This window comes from Typopeltis vanoorti, chromosome 3, assembly GCF_054136105.1.
Source record: "Typopeltis vanoorti isolate ZY-2024b chromosome 3, IOZ_Tvanoo_1.0, whole genome shotgun sequence".
NCBI lineage: Eukaryota > Metazoa > Arthropoda > Arachnida > Uropygi > Thelyphonidae > Typopeltis > Typopeltis vanoorti.
Genome location: NC_143551.1, coordinates 111370936 through 111382984, shown reverse-complemented (window position 1 = coordinate 111382984; position 12049 = coordinate 111370936). Strand labels below are relative to the sequence as shown.

Here is a 12049-nt window from a genome sequence, read left to right as displayed (position 1 = left end):
GGAACACGATCCCATTTAGGAAAACAAACTCTTCCTGAATACAGTGAGTCATGTGGCTGCAGTTTGCTATATACATCAGGCAGGACAGGCATCTAATGGTTCTTTTTTTTTGGTGTTTGTGTGTTTATACGTGTGGATAGGCTTATGTGTTCGTCAGACATTTGTAATAGATTTCACGGTATGATATGAACACAGATGGATAAGAAAATAACTATTTATTAACTTAGAAGCTAATATTTCACTGGTATTATATCCAGCATCTTCAGAGCACACAACATAAAGTTTGTTACAAAAGCAAGATAACCACAATCCGGTGTAACAGTGGGGCTAGTATAAGTAATTGCAGCATGCAACACAAGACTAAAGTCCTAATATGGCACCATCTAGGTTAAAAAAAAAAATAATAATAAATAAATAAAATTAATTAATTAAAAAAAAAAGTTCAAAGTTTTGAAATAGTAGTCCAAATGATAGTCTTAGAAAGTTTTAAAAAATAAAATAAAATAAAAGTAATAAATATTAATTTGGTCTTAGGATGACTGTCTCCCAAATCTTTGGTAGATTTATACAGCCATACTTGTTAAGGTTTGGAGTATGTTTTAAGGCTTCTGTTGATTCCAGGAACAGCCTCTCTGACTTGTAGAAGCTTCTGTGCAGTACTTTTGTTTTTTTCAATTGATCCTGTGTGCTGGGGTATCCAAAGCATGGTCGGCCAGACCCGACTTGCCAAAGCGAAAGTGTCGGATATATATTTTGTATTCACCGAGGCTGATGTCCACAGTTCTTCTTGTCTATCCATAGTAGGCTCAATAACAAGAACAGGGCACTTCACAGACTCACTCCTGGATGTGATAAAGGAGTGAATCTGTCCTTAAGTGAATGGATGAGAGTTGCCAATTTCACATAAGGTTTAAATATGGTATGCAGTTGATGTTTGTTAAGCACCTTAGATAGCTTTTCAGATGTGCCTTTAATGTATGGGATGGTGATAGTTTTGTAGTATTTGTGGTAGATATAAGGGATTTCTGGGTAGCATTACCAGCGAAATATTAGCTTCTAAGTTAATAAATAGTTATTTTCTTATCCATCTGTGTTCATATCATACCATGAAATCTATTACAACATGTGTGTGTGTGTGTTTGATGCACCACAATGAGTAAAAGGCATGACTTACTTGTGTGACTTTCATGCATCTAGTGTAAAGTCATTTCATGCATGTAAGTCATTACAAGACGTTCATGCACAACAATCATGCTATGATTGTTGTGCTTTTCAAGCACAACAGTGATTAGGGTGTACCAGAAGTGTTGCAATAACCAGACAACTTCAAGCCAAAAGCATTTCTGTGAATGGATATAGCTCATTAATGCACAAAGTCAGAAAAGAATAACAGGGATTGTGAAACATGACATTAGGGCCAGAACCAGTCAAATCTCAGCTCAGTAGAACAGTGGTCAGAATATCACCTCAGAGTGCACAGTTCATCACACACTGTCACAGATGGGGTACAGATATCTTGTACCCCATCTGTGATGATCAGATGACCATCCTAGGTCCAAGCACTGTCGGCTATGAGCTAGAAGATGCAACTTCAGTGGGCATGTGATCAACAACTAATGGACAGCTAATGACTTAAAAAATGTCATCTGGTCTGTCAAGTCATGGGTTCTACTGTATACCAGTTAAACACTACCTGAATGCCACAGCCTATCTTAACATTGTTGCTGATCATGCTCACTCATTCATAGCTGCAGTTTATCCGTTATCAAATGGGTACTTCCAACAAGACAATGCACCATTACACTCAGCACGTAGCATGTTGAAGTGGTTTGAGGAACACAACAACAAGTTTCTTTTACTTCAGTGGCCAGCTCAGTCTCCAGACCTACACCCAATAGAGCATCTCTGGGATGGGATGGAACGAGCAGATCGCAGCTTATTAAATGCTGTTCCTAATAAAGTGGCCACTCAATGTACAGTCTGTACGGTTCTTGATTTCTTTATTGGGTGAGTATTTATGGCTTTCCGTATGATAATACATTGTCTTAGTGATAAACAGACCATTTAATTTGCAGATATTTAGCAGCATTTCTCATCTATCATTTATTCATTTCTCCTACTCAAAATTTTCCCATAATATCTGCATATGAATCTGAAAATGGTCCAACTTTTGCATTAAAATCTCCTATGAATATCTCTCTTGTTTGTATCATCTATTTCCTCTTGCAAAAATTCTGTATATTATACCTCTTCATGAATGGCCTGGTGCATGAACTTAGATAATTTCAATGTAAGGGTTCTTTTCTTTTGCATTAAATCTGATGATAGGATTCTTGAAGAGATAAGTCTTTATATCAGTGACGGTATTTGTAAGAGATTTATTGATTATAATTGCAACTTTTGTATCCTGGTGATCTCTTCTTCCAGAGTGGTACATTCTTTCTTCACTAGATCTATCTTGATGCCTTCATCTATCCAATGTATCTCCAGATTTCATTTACATTCCATTGAAAGTATTTTAGCTTGCCAGTTTTATGCAGTGTTCTGATGTTTACAGAGACGTGATGTGAAAATGTCTTTTTGAGTACCATATAGCCAAATTCTATAATTTTCTAATTCTATTTCACCTATTCCCTGTGGTTCTGGGCCTGGTTGGATTTAATAAGGATTTAATACCCAGTGTTGATATTAAATTCTTGGAACTCTTTTGCAGAATACTATAAATGACTTTCCAAACTTTCCAATCCTCTGTTATGGCAGCAGCAATAACCAAAACTTGGCTAGGATTGTCTGCCACTGATTAGGCTATGCCAATTCATCCACCTGCGGGATCCTTCCATTATTGAAAGACGCAGTTGTTCATCTGTCTGTTGATACTCTACAGCTGCTACTTTCTGTAGAGAGAGAGTTCTCTAGGTGTGCTTCTGTATTTACTACTCTCCAAATTTGAAAAATCACTCTAACTTCTTCACTTGCTTATCTCTGAAGCTCTACTTTTATGACTTAGCTATCTAAAGTTATCTTCTTAACATGTATAACTCCAACTTGTTCCCTTTATCTACACTACTGAACATTTGCAACACGGTCTTCATTTGGCATTCCATCCAAAATTGGCATCCACTTTCCAAGCCATGGTTTAAATGAAGCTGGCGTTTTTGTTGAAATTCACTTGTGGTGTAATGAATCCCCCCCCCCCCCCCATCAAATGCACTGGTTTAACAAAAGGTATACAAAAGCAGTTGAAATAAAAACTTCAGCATACTGTAAGTGGCTTGCACCCCCCCCCTCTCTCTCTCTCATCCAGATGGCAACTTTCTTATAGCACCCAAAGATATTGACATCCTAGCATGATTGTTTTCCTCCTATTCCTACATAGATGACAAAAGCAAATTGCTTCCTAGCATACTAGAAACAGTTCATCATATACAACATATTTTAATATGGCCAAGTGTAAGGTGATACACTTTGTGAAGAAAAGATCACAAACAGTGTATTATACTGACAGAACTGAACTGTAGGAAATTGATGAAGCCAGGGACTTGGGCGGAGGGGAATTGCAAACAGGGAACTGAAGTTTAGAGGATATATTGTGATAACCAAAACAGCACATCAAATTAAGTGGTTGTTGAAGAACACACTGATAGGCAGGGAGAGACATGTTATTGTTCCCCTATATAAGGCTTTAATAAGGCCACATCTGGATTACTAAACTCAGATCTGGATACTCAGATTCTGTAGAAATGAAGAAGTGGCGGAAAGTATCCAGAGGTGAGAGACAAAGATTGTGGCAGGTCTATGTAATGATGTCTATGAGAACAGATTGACAGTCTGTGGGCTTCAAAGACTAGCTGGCAGGTGAAAAAGAAAAGATATGACAGAAGCATACAAGTTATTAAAGGGGTTTTACAGGATTGACACTAAAACATTTTTTCAGTACATGGCAGTTAGGGAGAGAACAAGTGACCACCCATGGAAATTGTGTAAGAGTGTGATTAGGAAGGTTGTTTAGGACTAGATTTTTTGCTTGGAAAGGGGATACAGAGAGTGATTGTTTTGGCAAAAAAAGACATTAGAATAATACTAAATATAAAATATTAGTATTATTCTAATGTTTTTAGAATATTAGAATAATACTAAATACAAGGTAGAATGCAAACAAATGATTCAATTGAATCAATTGTTTGCATTCTACCTTGTGAAAAACTGTTGTTTAAGCTACTGATGATAGTTTGTTAATTTCAAACTGAAATATTTGGCAGTATATTTAATAAATAATACTTTTCCTTGTGTTTACATGTAGATAATTTATAATATTAAGTTATTAGTAAGTTTTATAAAGAACTTTCTGTAATGCAGTTAAAGCAATGATAGAAAAATAGCAGTTAGAACTAGAGCAACCCACACATGTGGTGCAAAAATCAAATATAGTGAATGGTGTAGATTTCTCTAAGATGGTTCATGTCAGGAATGTGGTATATATGCATGGGAAAATATAAGAGATATGTTTATTGAGTGATTGAACAAGACAAGTGATAACATGGGGGATCTGTAGTAAGTGTGGTATTTTAATGGATGCAGTGATTTAAATGAAACTTGAGTATGAGAAGAGAAGAATATTAGAGGAAAGACAAAAGTTAGTGATGGGTTGGTTGGTTGGTTGGTTTATAGTTTATTTAGCACAAAAACTACAAAGGTCATACTGTGCCATACTAAAGATTACAACATTAGCATTTGGAGAAAACTGTAAACAATATGTCTCTACAAGATTCTTGTTTCACAAAGCAGCATCTCTAGGTAAACAGAACTGCTACAGAGGGCACAGCAACACACAAGGTCAGAGGTTATTACAGTAGTGCAAAAATAGTTAACAATATAAGTTAATGCATAATATATGAAACACTAAGCCAAGGAATGCAGCATCTACATATATGTAAAATTATAATAGATGCCTTTATAGCAGTACAAAAATAGGCAATAAGGAATTATTATACAATATTCATGGATGAAAATTTAATTTAGAAATGCAGTATAAACAGAATTTAGCAATACATATAAACAGAATTACTAGAAAGTACACAAATTGGTAAGATGTCCTACAGCACTACATGATTATTCGAAAAATCATCATCATATCATCATACGTATCAAGGATTTAGGCCTAGTATGGCCAGTTCCAGCCTTAGAAGTCAGCGTTGAATCGTTTAAGAGGACGTCCTGGTTTTCTTTTTCCTAATGGCTTGTACTTTAAGGCTTGTTTTGGTAATCTTTCTGTTTTCATTCTTTGAACGTGTTCCATCCATCTATGTTTATATTTTTTAATTTTTTCAATTACTGGTTCTTGGTTTAATTCTTTCATAATATCTTCGTTTCTTTTGTGATCAAATAGGGTATACTTTGCAGTTTTTCTCATAAACTTCATTTCTGCTGTTGTTAATCTTTGTTTGTCTTTTTGTTTTATTGTCCAGATTTCGCTTCCATACATTAAGACCGGTAGGGCTAATGTATTCTATACTTTTAGCCTGGTTTGTTTTTGAACTAGGTTTGGTTTAAATATATAGTTAATTACTCCTGTTATTTTTAAATATTTTGCAATTTTTATGTTTATATCTTTTTCATTTTCATAAGTGATCATACATCCTAGTAGTTAAATGAATTCACCTGTTCTAAGATCTTGTTATCTAATACTATTTTAGTTCTTGCTGGATCTTGTCCTTTAAAGGCCATAATTTTTGATTTTTCCATTGATATTATCATACTATAATCTTTGGATATCTCATTTAGATTTAAAATAGCTTTCTGTAAGTTATCTTCAGAATTTGTAATTATTATTTGGTCATCTGCAAAGAGGAGAGTGTTTAAGTTAACTGTAGGTGAAAGTTTAATTCCTTGATGTAAATTTTTACTCCATTTTATTATTATTTCATTTAAGTAGATATTAAAAAGAGTTGCTGAGAGGGGACATCCCTGTCGGACCCCTTGGTTTATCTCTCTTGTATATGATAGCTCATGATTTAATCTTATTTGTATTTGATTATTTTCATATATACTTGTGATAGCTTTTAGGATATTATTTGGTATTTGTCTTTCTTTAAATATGTTAAATAATATGTTTATTTTAACTTTGTCAAATGCTTTTTCAAAGTCAATAAATGCAATATGTGTTTCTAAATTATATTCTCTTCTTTTCTCTATTATTAATTTTAGGCAGAAGGCTGGGTCTATACATGATCATCCTTTTCTAAATCCATTTTGTACCTCTAGAATAAAGTTTTCGGAATATTTCATTAGTTTGTTATTTAAGATTCTGCTGTATATTTTGTAACATGAATTTAGTATACTGATATTATGTATACCTCTATAGTTTTTAGGGTGTCATCTCTATTACCTTTCTTAAAGATAGGAATCACAATTGCTTTTTTCCATTCTATTGGGGGGATACCAGTTGAGTAAATTTTATTTAAAAATAATAAGAGTCTTCCTTTGAATCTTGTTCCTGCGTATTTATATAGTTCTGAACCTAGCTTATCTTCTCCAGGTGATTTTCCGTTTCTTGTTTCTTTCAGGCTGATTTCTAATTCTTCTTCAGTTATTTCCTTTTCATTTTCGTTAATTGTTTGCCAGTTGTCTTTTTTAAAATATTTGTCTGTCCACAGTTCTGTGTAGTAATTTAGAAATTCTTCTAATTTCAATTCAGTGTTTAATTTTATGTTTTCTTTGGTATCTGTATTTAGGTGTTTCAAAATCTTATATACATTATTATTATTATTATTATTATTATTAAACAAGACCTGATGGAGTCAAAGACTCATCTAGGAGGTCCTTTTATCTCACACACATCTCATCATACCGGGTCTTAAACACATTCAAACTCCTTGCAGACACCACACTCTCAGGCAAGGCATTCCAATCATTCACAACTCTGCACGAAAAAAACCTGCCTCTCACTCCCCTACTCACACCCTCTTTATACAGTTTCCAGGGATGACCTCTGGTTCTCCCCTGATCTCCCACTATTCGCTGCAGAACTTCTCCACCATTGATCCTATAGCAACCCCTTACCAACTTGTAGGTCTCTATCATATCTCCCCTCTTCCTTCTCTCCACTAGTCTCTGCAAATTACATCTTTTCAATCTTTCCTCATACTCGACATTCCAGAGGTCAGAAACTACCTTAGTCAGTCGCCTTTGGACCCTTTCCAACATCTCTTCATCCTTCTGAAAACCAGGTGACCAAATGGGTCTTATTTTATATAAATCATGTTCTAAATTAGAAACAAATTTATTCCATGATTCTCTATGTCTTTTTCTGACTTTTCTTTTAGCTATGGCTCTTATTCTTTTATATTCTATTTCGTCTTCTAATCTTTTACTGCTTAACCATTTGTGATAGGCTTCTTTTTTCTTTTTGATTATTTCTTTGATTGTATCATCCCAGATCTTCAGTTTTTTTCTTTTATTGAATTTTTTGGTCTTTCCTAAGCTTTCATTTGCTGCTACATTTAGTATCGTTTTTATATTAAGCCATTCTATTTCTATTTCTTCATTTTGTTTTATTTTATCTAGATACTGGTTAATTCTTTGTTCATATAGCCATTGTACATTTGTGTCATTCAATAGTCTAGTTTTATAAACAAATGTTTCAATTTTTCTTTCTGTTCTTGTTACTTGTAGCCATTTAGGTGGTAATATTAATTTTATTTTAACAAGGAAGTGGTCACTGCTTATCTCATATCCTCTGTGAACTCTAACATCTAGTGAAAATTTTGATGTCTTTTCATTTAATATGAAGTAATCTAATATTGATTTCCATCCTCTTGCTGCCCAAGTATATTTATGTATGTCTTTATGTTTATAGAAGGAATTCATTATTTTTAGGTTATTATAAACTACAAAGTCAATCAATTTTTTACCATTTCTGTTTAGAGTGTGTTCTCCATGTATTCCTATATTATTATTAATTTTCGTGTTTCCAATTCTTGCATTTAAGTCTCCTGCTAAAATTATGTAATCATTTTTATTTATTTTATTATATATGTTTTGTAGCTGATTATAAAAATCAATATTATCCTGTTCTCTTCCTTCTTCTTGGGCATATAAACCAATTATTGTTAAATAGCCTCTATCTATTTTTATTCTAGCTTCTATTATTCTTTCATTCCATAATTTATAATGTTTTAACTGTTTTGAAAGGGAGTTATGAATCCAAATCATGACTCCTGTTTGTGCTCTTTGGTCTCTGTCGACTCCACTGTATATCACATTAAAATTTTCAGTTCTCATAGTTCCTTTTAATTTCTTTTTTGTTTCAGTGATTACTGCTATTTTAAAATTTCTTTCATTTAATAACTGGTCTAATTCTATTTCTTTATATGCTATTCCTCTTACATTCCAGTTTGCTATGTGTATTATATTTTGTCGTTTCCATTTTCGTTTTCCCTTTTCCATTCCAGGGTCGTTTCCCATAGATTCAATCCGATTATCTTTTTCTGTCAGCTTACAAGTATGGTTATGTTCTCCATGTCAGGGGACTAGCCTGACGATGGAATAGTTCAGTGGTAGGACTGCTACCTTAAGGCTTCTGAACTCGCCTTCTTCCGAATTTAAACCCATAGGAGGAATAGGGTATATTGAAGGGGAAAGGGTAGATTATAGAAGAAATATAGTAAAGTTTATAGAGAGGGCATAGTTGTAAGGCCAGAAATGAAAAGACCCCATGGCCCTCGAGCACTCTAATAGCACAAGGGTCATAAAGTAAGAAGAGTTGGCTGATAAGGCCTTATAGGAAAGATTAAAGTAAGTGGGTCTTCCTCAAAGTAGAAGAAGGAGAGGATAGATCCAGCTACGGGTCCATGGGAGTGCTGCTTTCCTTACAATCAAGATGATTGCCCCTTATGGAAAATAAAGTAGTAAATAAGATGCATACACAAAATGTATGTTAAGTGATGTAGTATCTACATATAAACAAAATTACTGCAGAGATTTCAGTAGTACATAAATAAATAACTATAGGTTAACATATGTATATAAAAACAAGTCATAGAAAGCAGTGTCTACATCTAGTAAGATTACAACAAACATTATTATACTAATACTTAAAGAGTCAGAAAGGAATTATTATACAGCATTGATGCATAAAATTTAAGTTTAGCATTATGGTATTTATATATTAACAAAATTACATCAAGGTGATACAAATATACAAGATCAAGGCCTATGGTAATACATAATTGATCAGATTTAACCTAATGAATAATATGTATGTATAAAAGTTAAGTTAAAATACTTTAAGCAAAAAAGTATTTACATATAAACAAATTTATGATCAAATGTGTTTGTACAAATTAATTCTTTGTAAAAAATTAAAAACATCATGCAGTTTGCCTGAGTCTGCTAGCATTTCCCTGAGTGTATATGGCTTGGTTAGATAGGTGAAAATTTCATTCCTCTCTCTCGTGTAAATTTTTGACAATCTATCAGAATATGATGAATAGTGAGATGTGTGTGTGTGTGTGTTGCATTTTTCACATATGGGAGGGTCATCAGCTCTCAGTAAATGAGAATGCGTAAGTTGACTGTGACCTATGCGGAGCCTAGCAAGGACAACCTCCTCCCTTCTCCTTGTACATTGACTAGAATGCCAGTGTTTCATTTCAGGTTTAATGTTATATAATTTGTTTGTTGATGCTTCTTACCATGTTAACTCCCATTGAGCAATTAGCTTTGATCTTATAAGTTGTCTGCAGTCTGTATATGGAACTGTCAAACAGTATGTGGAGAAGGTATGAGCTGATTTAGCAGCTGCATCTGTAGCCCCATTTCCTTTGATTCCGATGTGGCTGGGAATCCAGCAGAACTGAACATCGAAATTAAGGATTTTCATTTTGTGAAGCAGGTGTAGCACCTCATAAAGTACTGGATGTGGATTATACATAGGAGAGGAGATAGCCTGTAAAGAGCTCGATGAGTCTGTATAAATTATACACTTTTGGTAGATATACACTTAACCTTTTCTATAAGCACTTCTGCAGTCACTGCTTTGTTGAACTGGCAACTGTCATTCCTCTGTTCTGTGGGACATGCTAAAACAGGAACACTATTGCCATAATTCCTTTACGATCCACCTGCAAATACGCCAAACCTGCTTCTCTTCTTCCTCATTTATTCCATCTTATTCAGCCTTCTCGAGCAGTCTTCCTCATGAAATGTTTCCAAACAACTAAAACTTTCATCTCTTCAAGAAAAATATCAATAGAGTTCTTCTTTTTTCAGTCCTGATGTGCAGCCCAAACATGGTGCTGATGGGTTATGCATTCTTCTACTTGACATGTATGTGATCAATGTTTAATAAAAGAAAAACATCCATGATGTGTAGAGCAGTCAGAGAGGAAGCTTGTGACCCAGTTGCAACGGGCAGAAGGCAGGTCTTAGGATGGCAACCATTTATGTACATTTTCATTTCATTTATGTACATACAACCATTTATGTATTCATCCACTTTATTTCACCTTTATTAGGTGAAATAAAATGGATGAAAGTACAGAGCCCAGGAGTACACTTGCACTGGTGGAAAATCTGAGAAGAGGAAATGATCTATCATGATATGCCAGTCAGAAAGGAAAGGAAGCTGGTAACCTAATAACAAACTGTAGATGGCTTTAGGATTGTAGTCTGTGGAGCAAGCAAGATTAACTGTGGATCATGACTTGTGGAATCTATATCACTGATCACTAATTAGTTGGCAGACCACCATAATACTTGATACCAGTGGATGGTGGGCTGCCACCACCATAATTACTTGCTGATGCTTTTTTATTATTATTTTAAATGAGCTGAAAGTAGGCTATGCTGTAGTAGCAGATGCTAACCAAGTAGGAAAAGTTGAAGAGGTGGTATAAGACTGGGAAGCACAAATTTTTACATAACAGAGTGGTTGTCATCAGGACCAGATGACTAATGGTATTCAAGTTATTCAGGAGGTTTCTGATTTTTTTCTGATGAAGACTGTGAGCAGCATAGAGCAAGTGGGAGTGCTTTACTCCTCCACCTCATGGTTATCTGGCATAAGGTGTAGGAGAAGAATGATGCCAGTAAATCAGCCTTATCTTTGGATGATGTCACTATAATAGCACCATCTTAATGCAACAAAAACATGGATGAACAAATATTCAGTGGCCTTGTTATAGGACCAGAAGGCTCAGTTGTCATTTGTGGACATAGATACAGGGCAGTTTGGCAATCAAATGCTGTAAACCTTCAAACTTTTCAAAACTGAAGGTTTATTTTATTTATACATTTTATTTTATTTATTTTATTTTTTTTATGCAGTTGTTGAAAGCTGCACTATAAGCAAAGAGTGATTCTGGAATGTTTTGGTCTTGAGCTGATTAGGATATGCCAATTTTTTTTTTTTCCATGGACTATTTTGGGACATTAGATGGAATGGGGCATGAAGATCTTCACTCCAGAATAATTATTTCTGCTATTTGGTCTGAGCAGGTATTTGGATCCAGAAAATGTAAACAAAGGTCAAAATGGAAAGTAGGAGTAGAAATCAGAGATAATCTCAGTTGGTACCCTTGTAATGTCAAAAAAACTATACTGAGAATGTCTAGATGAAGTTTCTTCTACAGTGAAGGAAAATTGGACTAATTTGTAGTCTCAGCTATCAAGGAAAGACCTGACTATTTGGATAGAGGATTGCCTGGTATCCATTCAGTTAGATGGACAATGTTTGTTAGGATGATGAGGTACTGACCTTTAGCAAATAACTTGACATCTTTGCTTGTTTGATCAGCAGAATTAGGAAAGGGAAACCAGTTTAAGTTATGGTAGCAATGTCACTCTGGAAGGTGACTACACTATTTAGGTATGACTGCAGAAAATCAGGCTTTAGAGATAGGTATTCCAACAGGTTGGAATGGTTATTAGAGTTTGATATTTCAGAAATCAGTGATGTATACCATTTACATCATAGCCACTGGGTGATCCTACACAGATGGGATGACTAATGAGAGAGGAAGCCATGCCCTATATAGTAAGTGACTAGAAA

At 34.5% G+C, this 12049-nt stretch overlaps 1 protein-coding gene across 1 annotated transcript in view; it reads right to left on the bottom strand.

The window, feature by feature from the left end:
• Positions 1-12049, bottom strand: part of LOC150108468 (dynein axonemal heavy chain 7-like) — a 990001-nt gene that overhangs the window by 375328 nt on the left and 602624 nt on the right. The gene's annotated exons all lie outside the window — the stretch shown is intronic.